The 13,646-nt window shown below is 48.0% G+C and overlaps 1 protein-coding gene across 4 annotated transcripts in view; it reads right to left on the bottom strand.

Annotated features, from left to right (window-relative positions):
• The window catches only part of Sptb (spectrin, beta, erythrocytic), a 156,224-nt gene that overhangs the window by 75,143 nt on the left and 67,435 nt on the right, over nt 1-13,646 (bottom strand). The window contains exon 1 of one of the 4 annotated variants that reach the window (XM_013521954.1): nt 5,233-5,253. The exons of 2 other annotated variants lie outside the window; for them this stretch is intronic. The gene's annotated coding sequence lies outside the window, so the exon portion shown is untranslated. Of the gene's footprint in view, nt 1-3,567; nt 3,589-5,232; nt 5,254-13,646 lie in introns of those variants that run through there. One more of the 4 variants, XM_013521955.1, reaches the window with a different exon arrangement.

The raw sequence follows: 13,646 nt of genomic DNA, 5'->3' as shown, positions 1-13,646 counted from the left end.
ATCTTTCACCTTTGCAATTTTGAGCCTGCAAAGGGTGGGTCTTTGCAGTGTCCTTATATTCCCTCAAGGCATTTTTTCTATTGTCCTGTTCCAAAGAACCTAGCTTCTTTTTAATGCTAATCTTTTCAGCAACCAAGTTCTCCTCTGCTCCATTTTTGCAGGTCTCAACTTTATTTTATTTTCAGCTCTACTAATGTTCCCCTCTGGCCAAACTCAAAAACTTCAAAAATCGTTCTGCTGGGTTGTTTGCTCTTGATTCACAACATAGAGCTGACTAAAAGCCCCCAACGGTAGTATCCAAGCTGTAGCCAGAATGTTTGGCTGCCTTCAGGTTTTCTCCTCTAGGTTAATTAGTCCCTCTCCCTCAATCTGTCTCCTACAAAGTCTCTGGACATGAGCAAAATCTAGACAAATTTTCTGCCAGAGCATAAGACACATGATCTGCAGTTCAACTGTCAATGGAGTTCTTCTTCTCAAGTGAAACCTTTGGAGCCTGATCTTTTCTGGTTGCATTGCAGCGAACTTTCTGGTCTGAGCTCCAAGGATTTCCCACCAAACTTGTACTCTAGGGCTGCTTCTTCAGCTGGCATTTCCAAACCTTTTGAAACTCCTCCCATGAGCCAATTCCAAAGCTTCTGAGCCGCATGGTCAGGTACAATCCCACAGCAACAACCCCACTTCTACGGCACCAGAATCTATCTTAGTTCTTTGCTCATCACTAGGACACAATACTCACACCCACAACTCTAAGGCAGAAAGGTTTATTTTAGCTCGCAGTTTGTAGAAGTTTCAGTCCACAGTAAGCTGGCTGCAAGGCAGACTGGCCTGGCAGAGGGGCATGGGGACAGGAAGTAGAGAGAGGTCAAGGGAAGTCATGCCCTCAGTGCCCCATCTCCTCCCACCAGGCTTCACTTCCCAGTGTCACATTTAGCTATAAACCCAGGGGACTATCCACAGATAAGTATCATGCGCTCTTGAGCCAATCACCTCCCTGAAGCCCTACCTATGAGCACATGAGGCTTTAGAGAGACATCTAGATCTGAACTGTAACAGGTGTCGAGCACTCGCTCACCTAGCACTTCATTCATTCACTCTTTCATTCATTTGCAGTGGTGCTCCAGTTCACAAACTCAATGCTCTCCATGATTCTGACTGCAAACCATCCTGGACCAGAGCACTTGCTTTGGCAGCACATACACTAGAACTGAACCGGACGAGAAGCAAATCAAATTTCCCCTGTAAAGTCAACACTGAACCTAACCATTGACTTCGCTTCAGTTCTCATCCAACTTAGTTTGTGACCCGAATCATGGAAAGAATCAAGTTCGTGAACTGAGGCACCACTTACAGTTAACACCAATATTTATCAAGCTCCACACGGTGGCCGGCACTGTGCTAGGCAGTTATGAGTAAGAGAAGGTGGGCTGTGTCCTCACAGAGCTTATACCCTGCCAGCGGGAGAGACAGTTAAATGAACACTTACAGCCAGTGAGTCGTGAGCTGTGCCTGAGAGAGACCAAGATGAGGCAGGGCTGGGTGTCTGGAGCAGGGAAGTTTTGGGTGAGTGCTAAAGGGAACCCTGGAGCTGCCTGCGACGGGATTGGCAGAAAGGGACAAGAGTCCAAACAGAGGAATAAAAAGCAGGCGCAAAGTCCTGAGGTGAGAAAGAACACCCCATGGTCGAGGGACCCCATGGCGTAACTGGAGCCAGGAGGCTGGGGGACTGGCTTGGTCTGGAATGCACTGAGCCTTTGGAAAACGCCTGGCTTTGCTCCCCTGTATCTGCCCTTCAGACATCTCCCGGAAGCTCACAGGATTCACAGACCAAGTCTGTAAGAGAGAACTGGGGCTCAGAGCCTCCACCTCCAAGGGAGTAAGAGTGGGTGGGGGCTGCAGGCTGGGTGGGGGTCAGATGATGTGCTGACGGTTAGTCAAAGGCCTGACTACGAAGACAACACTGAGCTAAGCCACAAACAGCTCTCTCTCTCTCTCTCTCTCTCTCTCTCTCACACACACACACACACACTCACACACACACACACACACACACACACACACACACCCAACATGCCCCCAGCGGGCATACGCACACAGAGAAGAAACTCAGTGTATCCACCGAGCATGCGGCTCTGATGCAGCTCTTACTGTTCAGACTCGGAGTCACTCCGGACTCTTTCTCCCCCAAACTGGTTAATCAATCCCACCACATCCCTGACAGCAGCCAGAATTATCTACCCTCCCTGCACGGAGGAGAAAACCCAGGCCTAACGCAGGACGAGGCCTGCCCAAGGTGACCTCGGGAATGACTGCTTCAGTTTAGTCCAAAGGCCAAACTAGTCCAGTCTATCTCCCTCAGCTGGATGGGTTTTAGGGAAACAGGTGGGGAAGTACCAGGCCCGTGGGGACAGAGGACATTCCCCAGCTGCCAGGGCTGGGCAGAGGGCTTTGCCATTTGGAGGGAGGGAGAGCATAAGGAGGAAGAACCCGTTGGTACCCCAAACACAACACCACCAGGGTAGGCCTATGCCCACGGCCACCCCTGTCTCTGTGCCCAGCCTGTCCTCACCCATAACTGCTGCTTCCTGCCCTGAGATTTCCTCCTCAATTGGCTGGACAAGACAGCTGGGAAGGACTCTCCTTTCTTCATTCTCCTGCTTCCCTTAAGGGAACTACCACCAGCTTGGGTGGCTGAGCAAGAGAGGGACAGACAGGCGCACCACCTCCTGCAGGGCTCAGGCCTGTCCAGCAGCCTCTGACCAGAACTGAGCTTCACACGCAGGAGGCACGGTAAGATCAGGCCCTGAACCCAGGAGGTAACCAGACCCTGCCTCTCTCTCTTCATCCTGAGCTATTTTTAAGAGCGGCCAAGAGAGGCCCAGGCTGTGGGGCCAGGGAGTGAGATTACTTAGCGTGGCTCCGTAAATAAGTCTGCCCCAGAAAGATGAGCCTGAACGAGCAGACCAGCAGATCCAGCGTTCAAAGCAAGATGGATGGCCCTGGGTGCAGGGGCGCAGCGACTTGAAAGCAGTTCATCCTGCTTTAAAACGCCTTCCTTCCTGCAGCCTCGGCTCAGAGGAGGCCGGAGCTCTGCCGGGAACATGAAAAGACACATGTGCGTCTGAACACATGAATCAGACTGTTTGCTTTCGGAAGGGTCAAGTCCTTGAAGGCAAATGCTAGGAAAAGAAGGCTCGGAAGCGAGCCTTCCTCCTCTGTGGAACACCCACCTCTGCCCAGGTGGCATTTCATCAGCCAGGCCCGCTAGGGTGGGCCAAAGGGTTCAAGCAAGGAAGCCCTCGGAGACTCAGGTGTGCTAGGCCGAAAGAAAGCAAACAGGAAAGCTACAGATGGTTATTCCAGAAAGAAAAGCCCCATGCCAGGCCTGAAACCAAGCTCGACCCAGGGCTCCTTCAGTGTCACCCTCGTCTATTTCTATTACAGTCTCAATAGCTCTTCAAAGGCCCGACTATAAAGGCACCGCTGTGGCTAAGAAGAATAGCATGCATTGGGAACTCACGGGGAACCTATTCAAGTGAGGAGCCACAGAAATGACCAGCGGGTTGATACCTGAGGGGACTTCAAGGCGAGGCGACCCGGCCACACTTTCCAGGCTATCGGTCATCTGCGCACCTGGAATGGCCGCCATGACTCATGGAAGATCACAAGTAGGCCCGTGGCTAAAATTAGACTTCACATCCCGTCAGCAAACCCAGGAAAAAATGGCACACGAAATAATTCCTTGTCCGTTCATTGCCCACTTCACACTCAAGCCCCAAGAAGGCCACCAGACCCCTTGTCAAAGGTGGGGTGGGCCTTCCCTGGTCCACGTGACCCCACGTCCAGGGCAAGCCACCTGCCCCATCCATCTACCTGCCCGTTTACCAGCTGGGCAGTCCCATCCTCAGAGGAGACTTTCCCAGCAAGCTCTTGCCAGCCCCAGTTCCTAGGTTGTATTTTAGGAAGGCTGGGGCTCTAGACATTCGCTCATACACAGCTCAGAACTGAGAAGCTCATCTGCTTGCACAGAGCTCCCTCCCGAAGGGACGCCTACTTTGTACAGGGATTTCACAACATCACTGATGCAACTCACAGCTCCACCCTGCCCATGCATCCTGGGAACCCATCTGCTACTAGATGGAGCGTGAGGCCTTGGAACCCCAGCTTCATGTGCTACGCTCAGCGAATCGCTGGGATGCTGAGGAGCTGAGGATGTGGTAGTGGCCACAGTGCCTTCCCAGCCAGGTTGAGCTGGGTCTCACGTCAGCCTCCTCACGGCCCTAAACAGAAGGGATCCTCTTCTCTCTCTTCTCCAGCCCCCCCACAAAGTAACCAGCATCCCTCCTCTCCTCTGGGCTGCAGGAAAGTGAGAAGCAATGCAGCACGTATCTCTGTTTAGGCCTGGGACACAGGGGCCATGGAAGTCGACATCTCTTCCTCAGCGGGGCTGAGGGCGATGACTGATGCAGCAGCTTGGACAGACTTCCTTAAACAGAACTGAGAGCCACTCTGTGTTGACTTTCTGATTTACCTTCTGTAAGCTTTGCCTCCTGGCTTGCTTTCTAGTTTGTCCTGTCCAAGATGCTACCTCTAACCTGCTTTTGGTACTGTGGCCACCCAGGTCAGGAGATTAAATCCTGAGGTTCCCCTGGCAACTTTTCTGCCAGTGCACCACCAGTGAGAGAACATCCCCCTCCACTTCCTCCGACTGTGATCTCCCCGCAAATTCAGAGAGCAGTCAAATACATCAATACATGCTCAAACAGAGTGAGAGCCAATGGGATGCGGTCACAAAGTACTTTAAATCTATCTGCAACCTTAACCCCCTCCCCACTCCAAGCTGTAGTCTGGCACCTCCATCCACCTCCTAGACTTCTCCACCTAGAAGTCACTGTTCCACCTGGAATCAAAGCTCCAGCTAGAAGTCACAGCTCCATGTAGAATCACAGCGCCTGGGACAGCACAAAAGGGGAGTTTCAGCTCCATGGGGATGGTACAGAACCCAGATAGCCACGCTGCCTGAGCGTGGCCTTTCTAGCAGTGGGACACCATCAGTTCAGGCCTAGACAAGCTATTCTTCCGCACCAGAGCACACCGCGCTTTCCCACCCGGCATGGTTCCCATTCTGACTCAGTCTGGCTGCTGGTCCCTTAACAGGTGTGTGGCTGGGGGTCTTTAAAGCCCTCACGATTCCTGACTGGGGTTGTCAACATAATCCCCGCACATCTGCAATACCGGGTGATTCAGGTCCACTGCTGGTCGGTGAGGCCGTTCCCAGATGCCTTCTGCTCCAGCTTCTGGCAGCAGTCAGGGGCTGCGGGCCTACATGTCACAACCTGTCCACCGTCATCATGGAAAAAAAATCTCCGCCTAAGAACTGACTCCAGTTATGCTGCAGCTGCTGGAAGAAGGGCGGGGCGGGTGGTAGCGTGGCTCCAACAGTTCTTACGGGGATTTGTCTGGGAACAAGTGCTGCTCAGCTGCGATGCAGGGGTTGGCTCATCAGCCCTCTGCCTTAACAACAGACTATCAGCTCCTTACACCCTGCTCAGAGGCGAAATATCCGAAGGGAACAATTAAAGGCAAGAGAAAAAATGATGCTCCTGCCATCAGGGCTGAGCATCGCTAACCTGCCAATCCGAAATCTGAAGCGCTGCACAATCTGAAACTTTTGGGGTGCTGACATGACACCACGAGTCCTGTGATGGGTCAAAACTGAAGTTCACGAAAACTATTGTCTAAGATCACCTTCAGGCCATGTATACAAGGTATGTGTGAAACATACATGAATTTCCTGTTTAGACATCCCCAAGATATCTCGTTATGTATATGCAAATATTCCAAAATCTGAGAAAAAAAATCCCAAATCCAAAACACTTCCGGTCCCAAGCATTTTGGATAAAGGATAAAGGACCCTGAGTCTGCACAGTTTTCAAAGATTACATCCTGTTGGAATTCCTGGGCTCCACAGCTACATTTACAGAAAGCTACTACTACCCAGTCCTATACCTGCTCTTCGCTCTCTTGACTCAGTTCTTTCAAGATAAACACGGGCCCTCACTTTCAGAATAAGTAATATTCCATAGTAGTTGAGTTGAAAAGTTAAAGGCCCAGGGGCTGGGGATTTAGCTCAGCGGCAAAGCGCCTGCCTGGCAAGCGCAAGGTCGTGAGTTCAGTTCCTGGTACCAGAGAAAAACCAAAAAAAAAAAAAAAAGAAAATTTAAAGGCCCAGTTGCTCCTTTTTTGTGAGGACATCTCCCCTAAACCCATAGCAACCTCTCTCTTTCCTGAGGAGAGCTGAGGAACTCGGCGACAATGCCAACATTGTACTGAAGTCTCAGTGCTGTAAGTGGTCAGGAGCGGGTGGAGATAATAACTGAATAACTATCAACTATTTCTAGTGAGATAACTGGCTCCGAAAAGATAAAAAAACTTTATAGTGGAGGGATAAAGTTCTCAGCCTCTGAAGTCACTGATGAATGTTAGTATCACTAAGACCAGGACAATGAGAGGCTGAGCGTCTCCTGATACAAGGAAACACAAAGGACATTACGACCGGTGATGTTCTTGCCAAAGGTGTCAGACCTCAATATAATCGAGTCTTTAGAGCTAATTTCTCATTTTCAGGAATTACGGGAAATCAAAAAAAGCTAAATGCGGAAACAGACAAACCCAGAACGGGAGCATTCTGCATATAACTAATTCAGTTTCTTCAACAAATGAATGACATTAAAACAGGTCAAAAAGAGGAGGCAGAGAGTGTGGATTGTTCTAGATTAAAAGAGACTTAGAAGATGTAATAACCAAGCATAGCGTGTATCTTACTTGATCCTGAATCAAACAACTATCAAAACACATTTTTGAGATAATCAGGAATATCTGAGAAGTAAACTCAATAACGGATGACAACCAGGAATTACAACCAACTTGCTAGGTGTGATAACACCACTATGTGTTCTAAGAAATTGCAGAGAGTATCAAGCCTTATAAGTACATGCTTAATTTTTTTTTTTGTACTGGGAATCGAACTCAGGACCTTGCGCTTGCCAGGCAGATGCTTGTGCCACTGAGCTATATCCCTAGCCCATCTTATAAGTATATGGTTTTTCTCGTATGAACATAGCTATGATACAGTGTAATTTGTAAATTAGGCATACTAATAGATTAACAATGTAACTAAAAATAACTTAGAATGATTATAACAATATTCTATAATAAAACTGCCAGTATCACCACTCTTGTACCTTAGAGCCATTACTCAGTAAAGTAAGAGTGTCTTGAGTGCAAGCGCTGTGAGACCATTGTAGTAAATTTGCTACTGAGAGTGCTACAAAGTGAGAGAGCAAATACACTGTGGATACCTGGGACAAAAGGTAACTTCCGCCTGGGGTGGGGGAGATGCAAGATTTCATCAAACTACAGTATTCAGAATGGTACACAGTTTAAAACTTAGGAGTGGTTTGTTTCTGAAATTTTGCATTTAATATTTTCAGGCCACAGTGACCATGGGTCACTGAAATGATGACAAGCATATGTCCTGGGGCAGTGGTGGCGAAACTATGGCGCTTGTGCCACTGCGGGCACGCAGGGCCCTCTCTGTGGGCATCCGAGCCAAGCGGGTTCGACAAATTATCCGCCTGCGTACCACAGCAAAGACCACATCAACTGTGTTAAGGCACACCAAATGTTAAAAAGCTATTTGTCTAATTGAAAGCTCTAGTATCATGCTTTTAAGACAAAAGATGCTAATGTATGAGTTGCTTTTTCTAAACTAAAACCTCGGTGTTTGGGTTTAGTTGCAGTGTTGGCACTTCGCGGCAATAAATAAGTGGGTTTGGGGTTGCAGTTTGGGCACTCCGTCTCTAAAAGGTTCGCCACCAATGCCCTAGGGAGAAAAATAGAACTTGCAATAAAAGTCAACCCTTTACCACGGCCCTGTCATCCTTCTGGCACGGTCTGGCTTCTGCCTCCCTTTCCAGCCTCAACTCCCCACCCTCATGACAGACAACTTGCGCGGCGCCTCGTGGTTCTTTAAACTTGCCCTTCCTCCCTGGCTCAGGGCCTTGTGTGTCCAGGGCCCTCTCCCTAGCATGCTTCCTGGAGCGCCCTTGCCTGCCTGGCTCTTTCTGCTGTCTCAGGCGTCTTCTCAGACACCTCTCCGTTGTGCAAGTCCTCCCCAGGGACTCTAGCCCAGGCCCCCCGCTGTCATCCTTGGTCTTGGCGCCCTGATCACCATTTATCACGGCTGTACTTATTCAGACATCTGCCAGTTTACTCTCTGCTTCTTCTCCTTGCCTAGACTGCAGGCTCCTTGCAGGCAGCGGCCCTGTCTTCTTCACTGTTGCATTCCAGGGCCTACAGGGATGTGCTGGGGCACAGTAGGTGCTCAGTAAATACTGTCCTCCTCCTAGAGACCTCATCTCGAACTCTGGAGCCTCTTCTCACCATGTCTCTTGACCCACGCACACCCTGAGTGCCCTTCAATCTCTACTCACCACCAGGGCCGGCCTTTACGCCTCTGTAAGGCATCTTCCGTTCGTCATCCCTTTATGTTCCGAGACTTTCAACTCACTTCCGGCCCTTACCACTTCCTGTTCGGTCTTGTCCACCTCTGCCCATGGTCAGCCCCTCCAACGACCCCACAGACCCTCGTAACAACACCGCCTTCCTCTGGAAGGCTCTAGAAATGCAGCCAATCCAAAGCTTTGCTGCACGCTTCCTTATGCTGACTCTGCTCAACCCAGGGGTCGCCGGCTGCGCACCCCCACCATCGTGTCCCAGACCTCCGAAGCTTTACGTGTGCCACCGCATAGCCTGACACTTGGCCATCTCTCCTCTCCCTTTGCACTTTAAAATCAATATGAATTTCAACATTTTGAAGCCCAATGTAGGGCGTTTTCACGTTACCTTTCCCCTCCTATCCAACCCCACAGCCTTCCACTCACTCTATGTCTCAAGTGGAGGGGACATCAGACAGGCTCGGGAAAGGTGCTAGAGCCCAGCACCCACTCCCTTTCCCAGGCTCACCACCTCCCCTAGCCTCACCGCCAGCGCTCGGGAAGGCCAGGTCCTTGCCGTCCTGCTGCCCACCCGAGAACCCGGGGGAAAGACGAACGCTCACCCCTTTCTCTCTTCCCTCTTCGTTTAACACACTCAACGCTTCCCCCTCTTAAGCACCCCTCCTGCTTACCATTCTCTCCTCCCTGTCAGAGCCAAACTCCTTGACCAAGTCGCCCAAAGCCAAGAGCAGGTAATTTACGGAAGAGGAAACCCAGACGCATGACGCTATATGAAGAGCTTGTTAGGGACTGAGAAATGCGACGAAAACAAGAAGATCTCACGGGCGAGCACGAGCACCTGGAGAATGCCAGGCGTGGACGGCGATGAGAAGGGAGGCAGGGAGCACAGGAGTGCGACAGGCCAGCACCGTGCCAGGCAGCAGGAGCGCGGCTAAAAACCATTTGCAGGATAAATGGACGGAACTGAGAAACTCAAAGGGCGGCTCCCTAAGAGGGTAAGAGGGCCTTCTACAGAGGATCCACTACTTGGAGGCCACTCTGGGGGTCAAGGCGCAAGGGACCGGCAGTGTGACACGCGGCGGCAGTCCCAAGGCTTCTTCATCATGCCCTGTGCTGCCGCGGTTGCTCCTGGTGCCCCCACCACTCGCGCCCGGCCACCTCTCCCTCTGGTGCTGGGCCACATGGCAGAGGGAATGGGCAGTGGCATTGGGGTCCAAGCTCCGACCAGTCTCTCTGCATCTGGGGACCCCTCCAAGCAGCTCCGACTCACCTCCCCACCTGGACCTCATCCCCCGCAAGACTGACAAGAGCTCCCGCCTCTCACCCCAACTGCTCCTGACAAGGAGCCCTACCTCACCTTGTGTCACAGAAATGTCAGGCGCGGAACACCTTCTGTTCCGACATCTCTGCCACACAAAGGAAAAGAGCCATTTAAAATGTCTGACCCATAAATAATATATAAGTTGTGGGTGCCCATTTAGTTATCCATTCATGTTAGAGCTTTTATAATAATTAAAGTTCACCTTTTAAAAGTTGCCCAGGCCACAAGGACTCCTGAGGGAGCGGGTGCTGGCAAGGACACTTTGCCATCCTGGGCCAGGACACCGAGCCTGGCTCTGCAGGGCCACGCTCTGGGCTGTACCGGAAGGTGCTAGAAGGGACAGCCCCAGGCTCAGTTTCCACTGCGCCCAACCTCGCGGCCTGCAGGGACAGCACCCCTCAGTCGCTTGTCTATTCAGTCCCCTGTCCTGGGGTCCATGGGTGGGACTCCCAGCCACGGCTCATGCAGGCACCGTGCTGCTCACGGTTTTCCAGAAAGACGCTCCGTTCTCTGTAGGACTAGGGGAGCCCAGGGCTCGGAGGGGAACATGGACATTATTACCGAGACCTTTGTGGACAGTGCCCGATTTAACGCACACCCACTCTCACGGCTGTTAAATACCGCTGTTATTATGATTGCTGCTGATGCTGTGATCCCATCCTATCCAAACAGAAAACTTAGATTGAAATCCCAACTCCCATACTTAGTAGCGTGTCCTTCTGAAAGTCACCTGACCACTCCGCACCTCAGTTTCCCTCTGCTACTATGACAGATAGCTTGGCCTACCAGTGCTTCAAATTCTCCTCTTTCTGCACACACAGCTCAGAGATCTTTTTCAGTCACCCTTGTGATGAGGCTGTGCGACTGAATGAGCACCATTTCAAGGTCTTAGCTATGAGAGCACCTTCCCGGCCATTCCCTTACTCCTCCTCCTAGGTTCTCAGAACCCGGAGCGTGGGCCACAAAGCGATGAAGCTCATTTCCGGGATGACTGGGGAAGCGCCGCTTCTCTCTCCACTCACACCCAACTACCACTCATTGTCAGCCTCCCTGCGACATGTCCAGAGGTGTGAGGACTCTTCCAACTCTAGCATCTTGTCCACATTTGACTACAGAATCAAGACAAGCACTCATAACAAGCACTTGTAGGTTGACACTGTTTATTCATGTTGTAATCTCTCTCTCTTTTTTTTTTTTTTTGGCTTTTTGAGACACAGTCTCACTATGCAGTTCAGGCTGGCCTTGAGCTCACTTTGTAGCCCAGGCTGGTCTCAAATTCACAAGGATTCTCCTGCCTCAGCCTCCCAAGTGCAGGGATTATAGGCATGCACTATCATGCCAGTTGACACTGTTTATTTATGAATTCAACAAATATTTATTGAACTATAGCACCCCCCAAGCCCATAACTACTTAGCTATAAATACATCAAAATATGCTATAAATACATCAAAGTAGGGTGGAAACTTTAAAACATTGGTGAAATGAATCAAAGAGCTAAATAGAGATATATCATGCCTAGAGATTGGAGGACCCAATATTGTTAAGATGTCAATTCTTCCCAGCCTGACCTATAAATTCAATGCAATGGTAATCAAAATCCTGGCAGGACTTTTTGGTAGAAATTAATGAGGATTAAAAAATTTCTACAGAAAGTTAAAAAAAAAGTAGTCAAAAGCATTTTGAAAAGAAGAACAAAACTATAAGACTCACATTACCTGATTGTAAAACTTACCAAAGAACTACAGTCACTATCAAGGTAGTCAAGTATGGCAGAAGGACAGATACCTATTTCAATGGAATAGAGTCCAGAAGAAGATGGACATCTATGCTTAAACAATGCTGAAGCAACTGGACATCCATATGCAGAAACAGTGAACGTTGGCCCATACCTTATACTATATGCAAAAATGAACTCAAAGTGATTGTAATTATAAAAATTCTATTAAAACATTAAAAGAATTTAATGACACTGGGTTAAGTAACACCAAACCCAATTAGACACAGCACCAAAATACAATCAATCCCTAAAGGATCAGATGCTACAAAAGAAAAAAATCAATGTGACCACTAAAATTAAAAACATCTGCTCTTCAAAAGACATCACTAAGAGAATGAAAATATGAACAGTAGACAGGTTGAAATGTTTGCAAAACATGTGTGAAAAAGAACTTGTATCCAGAATACACAAAGACGCTCAAAACTCACTAATAAGAAAATAACCTCAATAAAAAATAAGTAAAAGATTTATACCAATGCTTCACTGGAAAAGATATATGAAAGGCAAATAAACACATGAAAAGATCCTCAGTTTCATTTGTCATTAGAGGAATGCAAATTAAAACCACAATGAGATACCATTATACATCTAATAGAGTGGCTCAAAAAAAACCCTGACAATTACAAGTACTGATGAAGATGCAGAGAAACAAACGCCTGTGCATTGCTTGTGGGGATGCAAAATAGTACAGCCACTTTGGAGACCACTGAACAGTTTCCTACCAGACTGTACATGCATTTACCATATGACCCAGCCATCCCACTCTGAGGTACTTACCCAAGAGAAATGAAATTTTCTGTTCACACAAAACCTCTATGCAAATATTTATAGTAGCTTTATTAGAAACAAGAATTTGTCAGAAATATATTTATTAGAAAAATTAGAAACAATCTAAATGTTCGTCAACTAGTAAATGAATACACCAAATGATGCATCCACAGAGTGGAATATTAGTGACTCGGTGATAAATGTGTAAGAACACACATAACATAGAGGAGTCACAAATGCCTTATGCTAAGTCTAAAAAAAAGCTGGAATCAGAGAGCTACATACTGTGTGATTATATGTCATTCTAGAAAAGACAAAACTATAAGGACAGAAAATAAACCAGTGGTTGCCAAGGGTCAGGGTCTAGAAAAGGGTTGTCACCAAACAAACATGAGGGAAATCTAGGAGTGATCATGGCAGGGTACCACCATATATATACAAATTGTATATACTACCATATATTGTATATACCAATTTACTATACACCAATTTTGTATATGGTGGTATATACAAGTTATATATACCACCATATATATACAAATAACTACATATATTCATCAAAACCTAAAAAAGTACACTGAAAATAGTGAATATTACTATATGTAAATTAAATGCCAATAAAAATGAAATGAATAAATTGAAAATACAAATTAAAAGGCTAAAAATATATGCATGAAACATCTACTACCTGCTAGGCCCATTGTTACTAACTGCTATAGTAAAAATAACGTAGAATAAGTATTACAATTTATTTCTAAATCAGGTGTGATGGCATACCACCTGTAACCCCGAGACTTGGGAAGCTGAGGCAGGAGGATCACCATGCATTTGAGGCCAGGCTGGGCTGTGCAGTGAGTTCAAGACGAGCCTAAACTACATAGTGAGACCTGTCTCAAAACCGAAAAATGACATTTAGACATTTTTGAGTAATGAGAGTTTTCTCAGGCAAGGCATCATAATGAAGGTCATAAATATGGTATAAACATGAATTCTGCTCTCAGGTGGCTTAACATAGTGTAAAGACAGAATAAGACCAAATTATGCAAACATCAAAAGGGAGGCATAACTAAGTGCCCTGGGATTTCAAAGGCAGGACAGATTTTTTTCAGTACTGGGGGTTGAATCCAGGGTGTCTGCACTGAGCTATATCCCTAGCCCTTGAAAAAAAAAGTTTAGGATATAGGGTCTTGATAGGTCACTAAGTTGCCCATGCTGGACTTGGGTTCAGACTTGCAAACCTCCTGCCTCAGTCTCCCAGAGTGC

The sequence above is a fragment of the Chinchilla lanigera genome, unplaced genomic scaffold (genome assembly GCF_000276665.1).
Source record: "Chinchilla lanigera isolate Chin_1 unplaced genomic scaffold, ChiLan1.0 scaffold00065, whole genome shotgun sequence".
In the NCBI taxonomy this organism is placed as follows: Eukaryota; Metazoa; Chordata; class Mammalia; order Rodentia; family Chinchillidae; genus Chinchilla; species Chinchilla lanigera.
The sequence above is the reverse complement of the archived record's forward strand: the minus strand, read 5'-3'. Positions and strand labels throughout refer to the sequence as shown.